Raw genomic sequence first — 13,151 nt, 5'->3', positions numbered from 1 at the left:
CCACCAGCAATTAAAAAATTGAATTTGTCTCTTCCCTTGATGCCTTTGAAGCACAGGGTGCTGTTGACCAGCAGTGACCTCAGAGAAAGACTGCCCCCCAACTCACCAGTCTTAGGGTGGTCTATCCAGCATCAGCAAGGCCGACCTCCCATAGCTCCTGGGATTTTTGGAGATGTAATTGGTATAGGTGCCTCTCTGATTCCCGTTGCCAGGGCAGATGGGCACCTCGTGTCATTCGGTTCGAGCAACTGCAAAAATACGTAAGGTGTGCCGGGCTGTCAGCTAAGCCCCACAGGCCTCTTCACTACCACATCGATGCACACGCTGACTTGGGGGAGTTGTTAGGAGGAGTGGATCTCGTGAAGAGTGAGTGCTTCTCAAAACGCTCTGGTTCCAGGTCTAGCTTCGGGACCCAAAGTAGATCTGGGGGGAGTGGCATTAAGACAGGCGTCTTGTTCCACTGCTGCTCTCGGCTCCAATTATCCTCTCTGGGAATCGAAGGTGGACAGTATCTTTTTGCTTTAGTCAGGCAGCTGTATGAGTCTGTTATGAGGGCTAGAGTGCTGTTATAGCTGCGATGGTCCAGGAAATATGCAAGAATTTTGCAAGACTGCCTTGCAAATAAGCAAGAAATATGCAAGGGTTTGGGGTTTTTTGAGGTTTTTTTTATTAAACTAGCTGGACAGCTAGGAGAGATATTAGACAAGCTTTCAGGCATCAAATGCCCTTCTCTGTGCCTGAGAACTTGTCTAACATCTCCCCCAACTATGCAGTTGGTCCAATAAAAAAAACAAAACCAAACCACAAAAAGCCTCAGGCTCAGACCAACAGAAATGCAAACGCTGCTTGCCTAAGCTAATCAGAGGTCCGGTCTACCCATAAAAGGACAAGGTTTCTAAATGGGATATGGCACCTGGGAGTGTTAGAGTGGCAGGATTTTCTTCCTTTTCATTAAATGTTTATTCCATTAGTGTCATGCTGTCGAGATGGATGATCCAGATTTCCTTTGGTATGAATTCCAGTGTGGCTGTTTTTTTCCTGTAATAATTAAAAGCTCATTTGACAAGTTGTCTGATGCCTGCTGGATTACTGTTTGCTTAAACCAATAGAACCTAGTGACTAAATATCAAATTCATTATCGTTCTGAGATTTACCATCCACTTTAAATATTTAGAGTCAAGTGAGTTGTGTTTAGATTACCCGCACCACGCTGAACAGCAGCTTTGAGCTGAGGCCCAGTGGAGAGTCTCATAAATGACTTTGCTGCTTAGAGATCTGTTAGCTTGATTGTATAGTTTTGTCATTGTCCATGACAGCAACTGCGCTAAAATAACCTGTCACATGAAATGATTTCCAAGGAGAAGCAACTACAAATGGAGGGTGATGAAGGGAGTAGGAGAGCATTGTGATCAGTACTACAGTGCCCTCCTCTCGCAGAAAGGGATCAGTATATAGTGTGTTTTTGGTCTTCAGAAGAAAAGGCGAGGTGCTCTGGAGGTAAGAAATAATGAGTGGCGCAGAGAAGGTGCATCCGGTACCCGTGTTCACCTAACTTCATAGGCCACATCCACACATGAATGGATGTTTGGCTCCCCGGGGACAAGTAGTGGCGGTGCACCTTGTGCCACCGCTGTCCCTGGGGAATGCCCATGCCACATGTGCTCTGGCGCATGGCAAGTTACCCTGGGTGGGGTAGGGGAGGCCCAGCAGCCTTACCTGGGGGCCTCCCGGGGCTGCAGCAGTGGTGATCCTTCTTCATGGAGCCTGGCCGGCAGTGCAGCATGGCTCTGGCTGGCCAGGCTCTGGTCTTGAGAGGCATGCTTACCCTACATGCACCACTCTTTTTTTTTTCAGGTTTTTGTGACCCATGGATATCCAGGGGTCGGCCTACCTCCCCGCACTGCCCCCTTGCAGCAGGGAGAACAGCTGCACGTGCAGTGGGTGGCGCTGCAGACATGTCTGCGGTACCACATACCACACTACTGCATTCGTCTGGACCCGGCTATCGTGTCTCTCTTAGAGACATGTATTACTGCCCCTCATTGTAGTAACTGATAGTCTTCTACATCATATCGATTGCAGTAGCAAAGATCTTTGTGGACTTTAAGGGTCTTTGACATTGCTCCTTTTTTGGAATAAACTCTATTTTTTGATGTAGGATGTTATAAAATAAAATAATTTGCTTTTTATTGCAGGTTTCTTCTTTTTTTTTTCTTTTACTTGATTTGTTTCAAATTTTGTTTGGGGCTGTTTTTGTTGGAGGAAGGGTTGGTTGCTTGGGACTTTTTTCTGGCCAGATTGGAACGTGTCGATGTTTTCAGCGTCCCGCTTGTGGTAGAAAGGCCACATTGAAAAGGAGTGCAGATGGACACGGCATGAATGTGCCTGATCTCCTCTGGAAGTCTGGTCTTTAGCCAGATCTCCCTGGCCAACAATGCCTTGACCCCAGTTCACATAACACAAGGACAAGAGGATGTTTGTTAAAATCAAAAGCAAGCACCACTGACATGAATGAAGGAAGTATGTCTTTACAGCAACTCCTTATCCTTTGGATCTCTCTGCCAGAAGGTGTCATCAAGAGCTGATGTGTATGCCCAAGAGGCCTGGGAATTTGCTAAGACGGCGAGAATGTTTACACCTACATCCAAAGATAGTTAAAAGTTAGGGTTGTTTGGTTTGGTTTGATTTTGTCTTTTTTTAAACAGTGGGTTATGAATCCTCGTGTCTCTGGGCCTCTGACAGGCCCCAAGAGAATAGACTGTTTCAGAACTGTATGATCTGGGCGTGCTTCCACTGTCCCCAGACCACACCAGAAGTCCCTGCTGCTGAGCAGGACAGACCAGACGTCATGGGGCCGCCATAGTCCAGTGCTGGCCGTGTACCAGTCAGATCTCTCTGTGGCTTAGTTATCAGCACATGTCCAGCGCTGCTCTCAGGAAAGTGCATTATATCTCATCTCATTTCTTTCCTCTCATGAGCTGTGTTCTGCTACTAAATGACTCCGCTTTTGTATTCAGCAGTCACTATAACTTTTAGCACATGCTATTCTTACCTTCGAGGTGTTATCACTGCCTATATTAGGTTCTGCTGATTTTAGGAGTGTAATATCCCAGTCCCATTTCTGTTCTGCAAAGGTGATTTGTTTTGTGAAGCCTTGGATTGCATCTGCACAGTCTGCAGATTGATGCAGTTTCCGAACAGAGCCAGCACTTGTCCATTGTATCGCTGGAACCCTCTGATTATGTCATACACTTGATTTCGTTTGTACTAGGCATTCTTACTGCTTTAACCACAAAAAAAAGCAGAAGTTGGATTAGAAAACCAGAATAGGGAGCTAAATAACTCCTTATTTCCCTGCTGCAAAACACAGGTGGTTTTGCATTTCAATTCAGCATCTCATCCTGCTTCAAACCTTAATTCCAAAGGTGGCTGCAGTTTAGCAGGAGCACATCAAGTGGGTGACTATTAACATTAGGAGCCACGTGTCCAAAAAGCTTCCCCCATTGAGCATTTCAGGGTTCATCTGGCATAAGGAAATCCTTGGGCCAGCAAGAAGCTTAAGCATCTCTGTACTATTCTCTCTCCGTCCACTAATCTTTCACCAGGATCACAGCACCTAAACAGCTGTTCATAAGTGAGCATGAATTAGAGCAGTCTTCAGGTTGCTCTGAATTGTGGTTGGTGCCTAATAAGGAGGGACCTACTTAAACTGGGGGTCGGACATGACGATCTACTTAGGTCCCTTCTAACCCTACATCTGTGAATCTCTGAAAATCAGGGCAAGACCAAAGGTTTTGCTGAGCTGATTTTTGCAGGCACTTAATGATGGTTCTGCCCCTTGACATTGATTGGGGGTGAGGTCCCAGCAGCCCCATCCCTCGCTGCTGATTTCCCGAGAGGCAAAAACCACCTAATTAAATAGCAAATTCTATGGAAATACTGTATAAATGACCGTATTATTATGAATCTAAGTATTAAGTCTACATCTATCTTTGTATTCTGGTAAGCATTTTGGGGGGGATTGATTCCATGGGAAATCACAGCCAATACCATTTTTTGCAGAGATCGTTGGTTTTCACAGTTTCTGTGAAAATCGCAAAACTGTGATTTTAAGTAGGTCCCTACTAACGAGTCCTGAAGAGCTCCAGGGATCTGGAGGGTAAAGTTTGTCAGCTGCAGCCTCTGGCAAGAGCTCCAGTTAGTGCCATTGAGGATCTGCCTCCTTGGTCCTCTGGTTCTCACATTCAAGGTTTGGGACATGAAGCCATTGTGGTGTTTTGGAACAGCATTTTGAAAGCCACACATGGGACGTACGGCTCCTGTTAATCTTCTGCTAGTATCCAGACTGACCCAAGTGTCGATGTCTCTTCTCACAACAGATCACATCAGATTTTACCCCAGCAGCAGATGTTTTTGTGCAGATGTAGAGAGCACCACAATGAGGTATGAAATAAGGAATCATTAGTTTGTTTCCTTAAATTTGGAAGAGAGTTCCTGAGCTGACCTATTAAAGCTGAAGCTAGAAGTCTCTCTGATCAGCTGTGCAATGCCTTAGCAGAACTGTCAGAAGAAAGAGGCGGGGGAACTTCGCGATTCCTCGTAGCTGGACACCACCACATCTTGACACCATTCAAACTTAGGCCACGTGTTTAGTTTCAACAAACAGAAGTTGCTTCCTTTTGGAATTGGTTTTGGAGGGGTTTAACAGTAGCTCTCCTGACCTGGAGGGCAGAGAAGCAGAGAGGAAGAAGAGCCACGCTATGGCAGCACAGAACAAGGCGTACTGTGTTGGTCTTTGCCTTGGAAAGGAAGGCAAAACCCAATCTGAGCTGAGTTGCAGTGAACTGGGATGAAAAAAGCAAAGCGCTGAGCTCCAGAGGCACAATCTGCAGAGGGAGCTTTCTGAGTCTGCCTGCTTCTTACAGGTGCAGATTAGCTCGAGTTGTGGTGCATGGCGCTGGAGAAGTGTGGAAACTGAGACTAGGAAGATTATGCCCCTGTGCTGCCATACAACACGCCAAGGAATCACCTTAATAGCACTGCTTGTCGGAGTGCGCGAGAGTAAATACAAGCCTTGGCTAGCAGTCAGTGGATAGCTGCCAGTTCTCATGAGAGAGAGTGATCTGATCATGTCCTAGCCCAGACTGAGACTGGCAGGGAGTTGCAGACATGATGGGGCAGCTCTTCCCCAGCCTGCTGCATTAACAGTTTTTCAGGTAATACCAGGGACTGGAAGCTGCTCTGCTTTATGGGGGGTTATTAGTACCCACACCCACGCTATGTTTCTTAGGGCCTGTCTGGTCTAAAAGGACCAGAAAAGTCATTATAGTATAATCTGTTCTTTGCTAGCTCCAGATTTGAGTCACTTTATTCCAGAGTAATTAGTGCATTTGCAAGGTAAATAATTATTCTGGAACAGCATGACTTTTTTTTTTCTCCCAGAACAGCTACTCTGAGAGAGCTTGTTGTTGTCAGGTTCACTCTAAAGCTGTAAACAGATGCCTCATTTGAAATGGGCCTAATCCATTTAAGTCGAACCCTGGAACAATAGAGGACAGCCCCTTCCACCAGTTGTATTACTGCCCCTAACAGGCTTGTCCCCAGAGTGAATGGCAGTTAACTTGAGTGCCCTGCGATTCATTTACAGATACGGCATTGTCCAGGAAGAAGTGTTAGTGCATTTTTGCCTCATGTCTTTTGCAGGTCCTTAAAGTGGGACAGTGGACTTGTATCTGTAGGATCCCAGGACAAAAGTCCAGGGACAACTTCACTGCCACACGCTGACATTTTCATAGACCTGTATTTTGCATATTGGCTTCTGTTCCATCCAGGAGAACACACGACAGCAGGTGTTTGTGTCCGAAAGCTTGCAAAGAACAATTTTTGCAACCATTTGGTTGGTCTTCCCCAAGAGCCTCGTCTGATTATATTCTTAGACCAACATAGCTACAACCAACACCCCAGGGAGAAATGTGACATCTGTTTACACCTGAAGTGACATATTAGTATATGCATATTTTGTCTTCATTTGTTTATTATAAATATTTTGGGGGTGTATTGCCTATCCTGGCGTTTGGAAGTGCTGCATGTACCTCTGGGCTGATAGAGTTCCCATGAACAGGGAACTGATTCTCATGTCTGGAGAAGCACCCGCACACCCATCTCCTATTGCACATGCATACTGCCGCTGCACAGATAGACTTCTGTTAACATAGGGGTGTAGTAGCCCAGGGCTTCTGTTCATTGCAGTTGTAATCCTGACTGTGCCCACAGCCTTGTGTGCGTGTGACTATTTTATATTACTTATTTTGTGTGTCTCACTTTCCCAATCCATTACATGGCTATCACTATAATAATGGTGATTTTTAATTCATTAACCTACGCAATTTGTGTGGAGACTGCTACAGAGGTCTGAAATATTACGTATAGAAATGGTTGGAATGATGTAGTTGTGGCTGGTCCTGTTTTAGCAGGGGTTTGGACTAGATGTGACCTGAAGTCCCTTGCAGCCCTCATTTTCTGTGATTCTATGGAAGGAGGCCAATTGCACCCAGCTCTGAACCTGGATTCATTATGACAGACACAAGGAAGATGGATGCACCCTGTTACTACTCTTACAATGTTTCTTCCAAGCTGCATCAAGCCACAGTTTGAAACAGCTGTGTGATGGCCACTAAAATACCCGCACGGGTTGTGACCAGATGTGTGGTTCTGAATCTGAATGATAATACAGCTGAAAAATTCAGGAACTCTTCATTTCTGATTGAAGGACATTTTTCCTAGGATGGGATGGGAGTGAAGCTGTGCATCACTAAAAGAACGAGGATGTTAAAATGGCTTTCGAGAGCATTTAATTAAATTAACGGCAGACAAATATGATTTACCATTTGGGGTAAATTACAGAAGAATCGCATTAAATACTGAGGATCATTTGTTATGTTGGTATTTGATAGCTGCAGTTTTTCATCTGGGGAGTCCAGCGTGCTGCTCTTACACCCAGGCTCTCTTGCACACAGAGTTAAGACTTAACCTCAGTATTACTGGGGTTCCCCACAGGCATGGACGCAAGCACAAACATGAACACAGACACTGCTTTGTGTGCGAGCACAGGCAGGCAGGTAAATTAATTGATGGGTTTCGACTGGGTGCAGTCTGTTATCTGTGCTCCTTTGAGATACTACCATGGAAAGCAGTGACTCATATCCATGCTTCTTCTCAGGAAATAGGCAGGGAGATCAGATTGGCAGCCTCTCAACTATAGGCACAGAGAAGAGAGTAAAGAAACCCCAAATTAGAAAAACTTTTGCTACCTGTGAATTTTCCTTGTGGCTTCTTTTGGCAGAGGTACAACTAAGAAAGCAGGACCTGTGCTGTAGTCCTAGGTAGGCACTGGATAGTTTAGTTTGGGGCTCTTGGCAGGTAGAATTAGGATATCTTTTACATCAGGGTGGAGTGGGTGAATTAGATGCGTTGTAGGTGTAAGGTGTACAGCCTTAAGCTAAGGAGAGTCTAAACCGTGTTGGAAAATTGCTAGGCTTATAGGTATGGAGAAGGGGGACTGCAGAGGGGAGAGGAAGGGCTGAATAGCTGGGTGTGGCGGGTGATACAATTCTGCTTGCAGTTCTCAAGAACACTGAACAAAAAGGATTAGAAACTAGACACAACATTTGCCCGAGTCTAGTACATTGTACTTCTTGGGAGAAGGATGTTGTAATGACCTGTCCTGGAGGGACATCCTAGTTCATCTGATCAGAGTTCATCTGGGTTTTTTTCCTGCCTCCAGAGTGTCCAGCTTTGGAGTTGAATGTGTAAAGTGGAGGAATAAACTCTTTGAGGCCGATTACACTCCTCCATGGAGAATTATAATACACTGTTGTAGTAAATGTTATTGGAAAAGGATGGAAGTGGCTGGTTCTCTTGATCGGTTGTAGCCACTTGCAGGGATCAAGCTGCAGTTAGGTATTGCTAGGGAATCTTCAGTCTGCAATGATGGAAACTGCAATGGCTAAAATAGAATTAGTCATGAGATGAGCGATGAGGATGCAGTAGATTGAACTGAGTTTATGGGCCTGCTTCACCCTGGTCTTGTCTTGAGAGGAGCCTGAAATCAGAAAGAGGCTTGCAGTCAGAATTAGTTTGCTGCTGTGCAGGCCATTCATCCTCTAGTGAGAAGCTAGTGAGGGGTGGTGTGTAATGAGGACCCTTCTTTTGGGCTGACTCTTGATACAGTGAGATGCTTGCCTCAGAGGAGAAGGGCCTGTGTTGCGGTCACAAGTCACTGCCGTCCCATACGGAAATGTGTCCATCTGCTTTAGCTGGCTGGAGGACCTTGATTTTTCCCATTAGCACTGACCAGCATTTGAAAGGCATTTGAATGTTTATGGCCTGAATCTTTCTCCTTGCCATAGGTGTGAAAATATCCTCCTTGCACCGATGTCTGCAGTATTTGTGCTTCAGCAGTGCCCAAAACTATCCGTATCACATACAGGCCCTTCTACAGAAGACCCTGTCCTCCTCTCTGAATTTAGATAACAGCCTTGCATAGCCTGTTTACAGCTTAGCTTCAGATGCATTTAATGAAGAGAGTGAGTGAATGGACTGAGAGAAGCAATAGCTAGGATTTGCTGTTCTACAAATTCCTTAAAAGCTTAGCATGTGGCAGATAGAGTTGGTTATTGTCCAGTAGCATTAGTTAACAAATAGCATTAATTGTTTAAAATTGCAGCGGCGAAATGGTTCTGGCATAAAACAACTGGTTTTGTTTAATTTGCTAGGTGAAATTTTGCTAGGTGAATAATTGGCTTTAGTATCCTTGTCTGGATGTTTCCATGGTGTTTTGGGTTACTCTTTCCCCCCTTATTCGCTTTCTGTCAAGGCTGCAGTTATCTTATTCTAGTCTGAAAAGCAATAGGCGATTCTTTTTCCGTGTCACGGACACTGGATTGGTTGGAGAGTGCCTGTCTAGCCCTCCATGGCTAAACATATTTCTGTTCCTGTGGTTAAAATATCCAGCAAGTAGCCTGTCTTCACTCCCACCTCCTGCAGTGCCCTTTGGCACAGCTGGCTGCAGGGACAGCTCGTGTGTTCACAGCTGCAGGCTCAGCCAGTGGCTTGCAGTGCAAGCCTCTCTTTGCTCCCATGGCACGCAGCCCAGTCCTAAGTGCATGCATAGCCATCCTCGCTCTGAACATCACACTTCCCCCAGAGTTAGCACAGAGAAAGAGGAGTGAAAAGAGACGGAGCAGAGCCAGACAGAGTCGGGAAACGCCTTACAGCAAAGCCAGGGCGGTATAGGCACTGTGCAGCATCCTAGTAGAACGTGCCATAAGCCAAGCTGTCTTGGCGAGAGGCTCTGACCAGAAACATTTGCAAAGTGCTGGAGTAACATCTAAACCTCCAAAGCTGTCACACAGTGGGTCGAGTTGATCTGCTCATAACTGCGTAGTGGCATCTCTCCTCGCAGCTGCAATCTCTATTTCGCACGCGGAAGACGGGCCGGCCGCATCATTCTGAGCTCGGGTTCACCTGGAGCCATCAGTCATATATAATGGAAGGAGTCTGTTTATATCCTGATTCACCAGTTTCTGTTTCTTTGTGACAAATGCCTGGGATGTCTGTCGTCTCCCCGCCAGCTTCCCCCATGCTAGAAACAGAACCACAGGAGCCTTCTTCAAGGTTTGCTGTACCAAGGGTGTGGAAAGATCTCATGGAAAACAGCTGGCTACCCACCCTTGATGGTTCAGCTTTCCTCTTGCTTGCAGAAGGGAGCGATGCTTATCTTTCCTGCACTTCCATGGGCTCTGTTGGATTCATTTATAGTTTTATTCCTCCCTCCCTCCCCCTCTATAGAAAGGATGTGGACACACTGGAGAGGGTCCAGTGGAGGGCAACAGAAATGGTTCAGGAGCTGAGGGGCTGGGTTGATTTAGTCTGGAGAAGAGAAGACTGAGGGGGGATTTGATAGCAGCCTTCAACTCCCTGCAGGGGGATTGCAAAGAGGATGGAGCTGGACTGTTCTCAGTGGTAGATGACAGGACAAGGAGGTGGGCTCAAGTTGCAGCAAGGGAAGTTGAGTTTGGATATTATGAAAAACATTCTCCCAAGGAGGGTAGTGAAGCACTGAAACAGGCTGCACAGAGAGGTGGTGGAGTCTCCATCCTTCGAGGCCTAGGTAGACAAAGCCTGGGCTGGGATGATGCAGTTGGGGCTGGTCCTGCTTGGAGCAGGGGGTTGGACTAGATGTGACCTCCTGAGGTCCCTTCCCACTTCAATTTTTTATGATACTACGATCTTCAGTTGTTGGGGTCTTGATAATGTCCTACCAAGCCAGCACTAGGTAACCTCAGTGGGGTGGCTCCATCCCATGCTGCTAAGTATAAGCCTAGGACATTTTCTCTACACCTACCTTTTGTCCCATTTTGCATATATTTTCCCCTTTGATTTCTTTCCAGTGGAATCCAGCTGAACATGAACTTCAGCAGCTCATTTGAGTTGCTCCAGAAATCATCACTCTTGCTAATAAGGACAATCCTGACAGGTTAATGCGGCTCTGCTTCCAAAAAGGGGGAGTACTGCTAACACCTGCACCTTAGGAGAATCTGGTCACGGCCACTGGGAGCCAAAGCTCATCCACGTTACAGCACGTCTCCAAACTAAACCCCCTGCTGAAGCAATGGTCTCAAGCTTCAGTAGGGGAATTTGAGGCTGGCAACGAGGAGGAACTTTCTGACTCTGAGGGCAGTCAGGCCACCTAGAGAAGCTGGGGCATCTCCATCCTTGCGAGTTTTCAAAAGCAACTTGGACAGACACTTGGCTGGGATGGTTTAGTCAGGCCTGATCCTGCCTTGAGCAGGAGGCTGGACTAAATGACCTTGGAAGTCGCTTCCAGCCCTACTGTCCTGGGATCCCATGATCCTATATAAAAGACTGAGCGATTTTGAGCCAGAGTGCAAAGTGTGTGCAGAACTACAGCAGGTGGCCAGGGCACTGTGTTTTATATCCCCTTCTTCCCCAATTGTCCCATTAGGCTGAACACCAGCAATTCTTCAGCTCAACAAGAAAGGAAAGTGAGATGAAAGTCCCAGTGCTTGTTTGGGGACATGGGTACGTTTTATAGCTCAAAGGCTGAATACTGCTTCTTGTCCTGTGCATCTTGTTCTGCCTCTCCATCTTGCATGGCACGGTCCCATGCTTCTCCTTCACACTTCAGCTAGCAAGGCCATGCCTCTCCCTTATGGGTCCTTTTTGCTCCACTGTCCGTTCTTTCCTCTACAGCTGGCAGAGATTCGGCGATACCTAGTGCTTCACCCACCTTGTCTCCTGAGCCTCGCCATGCCCCAGTCGCCTTCATTTTACTTTCTCCATTTCTGCCAGGATATAGCGGTTGCCCCGCAGGGAAGCTTTTCCCCTTGATTCACAGACTCTTGCAAGCTTTCACTATCTTGGACATCCCATGAGTCCCCCAGCTGGGGACTGCCACTCAAGCCCTGCTGCATCCTCGCTGCAGGGTGCTCTGCTTTGTGCTTCCCAGGCTCGGATGGCCCAGGGTGAGGTGGAGCTGGGATTTCCGTAGCAGCTGGCACTGGAGCTCAGTGTGGTCTGTGGTACCCTAGTACGTTGCTGTCTGTCCTTGCAGTGAGGCCTTGGTCTCTCTGAAGTGCTGTAGTTTTGTAATTTAAACCATTGATGTCTCTTTCTTGTGCAACTGAGGGGAAGTCAGTGCCCAGCGCAGAGATTACTGGTGCTTTTAATGGTTGCTGAATCCTCAGGAACTGAGCTGGGACTTTCTAGGGAACTGTGCGCTTGGGAATACATTGAGAAATGCACCAGGAATGTCTTTCTGTGTGTTAGGACTCATCGATGAGCTCTTCCTCCACTTTCTCTCTGCAGCAGCTCAGGTATTGGTTCAACAGCTAGTCTGTCCGTGGCTTTGCAGAACTTTCGGTTCCATCCTCTGTATAATGTGGGCCCAGAAATCACAGCCTTGTTGGGAGTGCCTGCGAAATGAATAGAAGTGAAAGTCCATTGGTGGTACTGGATTTCAGTAAGACTACAAAGGCATGTTAAACAGCAAATATTGTTTCTGCCTCACCCCTTTCAAAGCCCAGCATTGTGTTGTACAGGCGTTGCTCTCCTGATTTCGTGCAAATGCTGATTAGAGCAACCGCTGGTTCTTTTTCTTAAGGGCTTGGTCGAGTGCTTCCTTTTTGTCTTGCCGCTGCTGATTTTAATAGCACAAAAACCACCTTGAAGACGATATGTGTCACCGTGTAAAATCTCCCAGGCTTGCCCTGGTCAGAGGGTTTCATGGGGAAAGGAGGATAGTGTCTCTGCCGTATAACTTTTGTGTTCATGATGCACCTAGAGATGTAAAATCCACCAAGTGCACGGGTGCTGTCTCCAGGGGGGATATGGGAGGCATGTTTTGGTTGCTAATGCAATGTGCTAGTCTCCTGTTAGATCCTCTTGTCCAATGGTTGGTCCTCTCATTCAGAGGGTTCATCATGTTGGGTACCCCACTCTTTCTGCTTCCATTGCCTGTATATCCTGCCAGATATACTGTACCTTGTAGCACATTTTTTACAGCCTTGACTGTTAAGGTGATAAGCTGATACCAAATGTCTGATGGAAAAAATTGTGAACAGTTGAAAAAGGCAGCTTGGATTTATACTGCTTGTGTTTTTGACTTGGCACCGTTAAAGCCTGATGCTAGAACCTAAGGACTGAAAAAATATTGTATCCTGTAGCTTTTTGGCAAAAATCTTAAGCTGTGTTTCCTATCTCTTCAGTTGCACTGAAAAGAAATCATCAAAGCTGTAACTTGGATTGCAATTCATCAGGTCCCCTTCATGCTGTTGGATCCTTCATCTCCGATGATACCGCACTGGTCTTATTGTAATAGGGTAGCAAGGCTGGTGGTGTGGATTAAAGCTCTGGTCTGGATCGCAGAAGATCTAGGTTCATTTCAGTCTCACATGCTTTCAACTTGGGCCCAAGCTGAACTTGGATGTCATGTTCATGGGGACCCCATTGGGATTTATTGTGACAGGGAGCTTTAGAAAGGAAGTTGAGAGGGAGGTGTGATGGTCCAGCCACGCGCTCTCCCCTCCTTACACAGGAGAGAGTAGGGGAGTAATCCTTCCCCTCTATTC

At 46.5% G+C, this 13,151-nt stretch overlaps 1 protein-coding gene and 1 long non-coding RNA gene across 4 annotated transcripts in view; one reads left to right on the top strand and one right to left on the bottom strand.

Annotated features, from left to right (window-relative positions):
- The window catches only part of STIM1 (stromal interaction molecule 1), a 140,145-nt gene that overhangs the window by 88,525 nt on the left and 38,469 nt on the right, over positions 1 to 13,151 (top strand). The gene's annotated exons all lie outside the window — the stretch shown is intronic.
- Positions 11,776 to 13,151, bottom strand: part of LOC109306873 — a 20,132-nt gene continuing 18,756 nt past the window's right edge. Inside the window, exon 4 of the long non-coding RNA XR_002100132.1 lies at positions 11,776 to 11,786. This is a non-coding gene — a long non-coding RNA (uncharacterized LOC109306873). The remainder of the gene's footprint in view (positions 11,787 to 13,151) is intronic.

Source organism: Crocodylus porosus, unplaced genomic scaffold, assembly GCF_001723895.1.
Source record: "Crocodylus porosus isolate Cpor-Errol unplaced genomic scaffold, CroPor_comp1, whole genome shotgun sequence".
NCBI lineage: Eukaryota > Metazoa > Chordata > Crocodylia > Crocodylidae > Crocodylus > Crocodylus porosus.
This window is presented reverse-complemented; position numbering and strand designations above follow the sequence as displayed.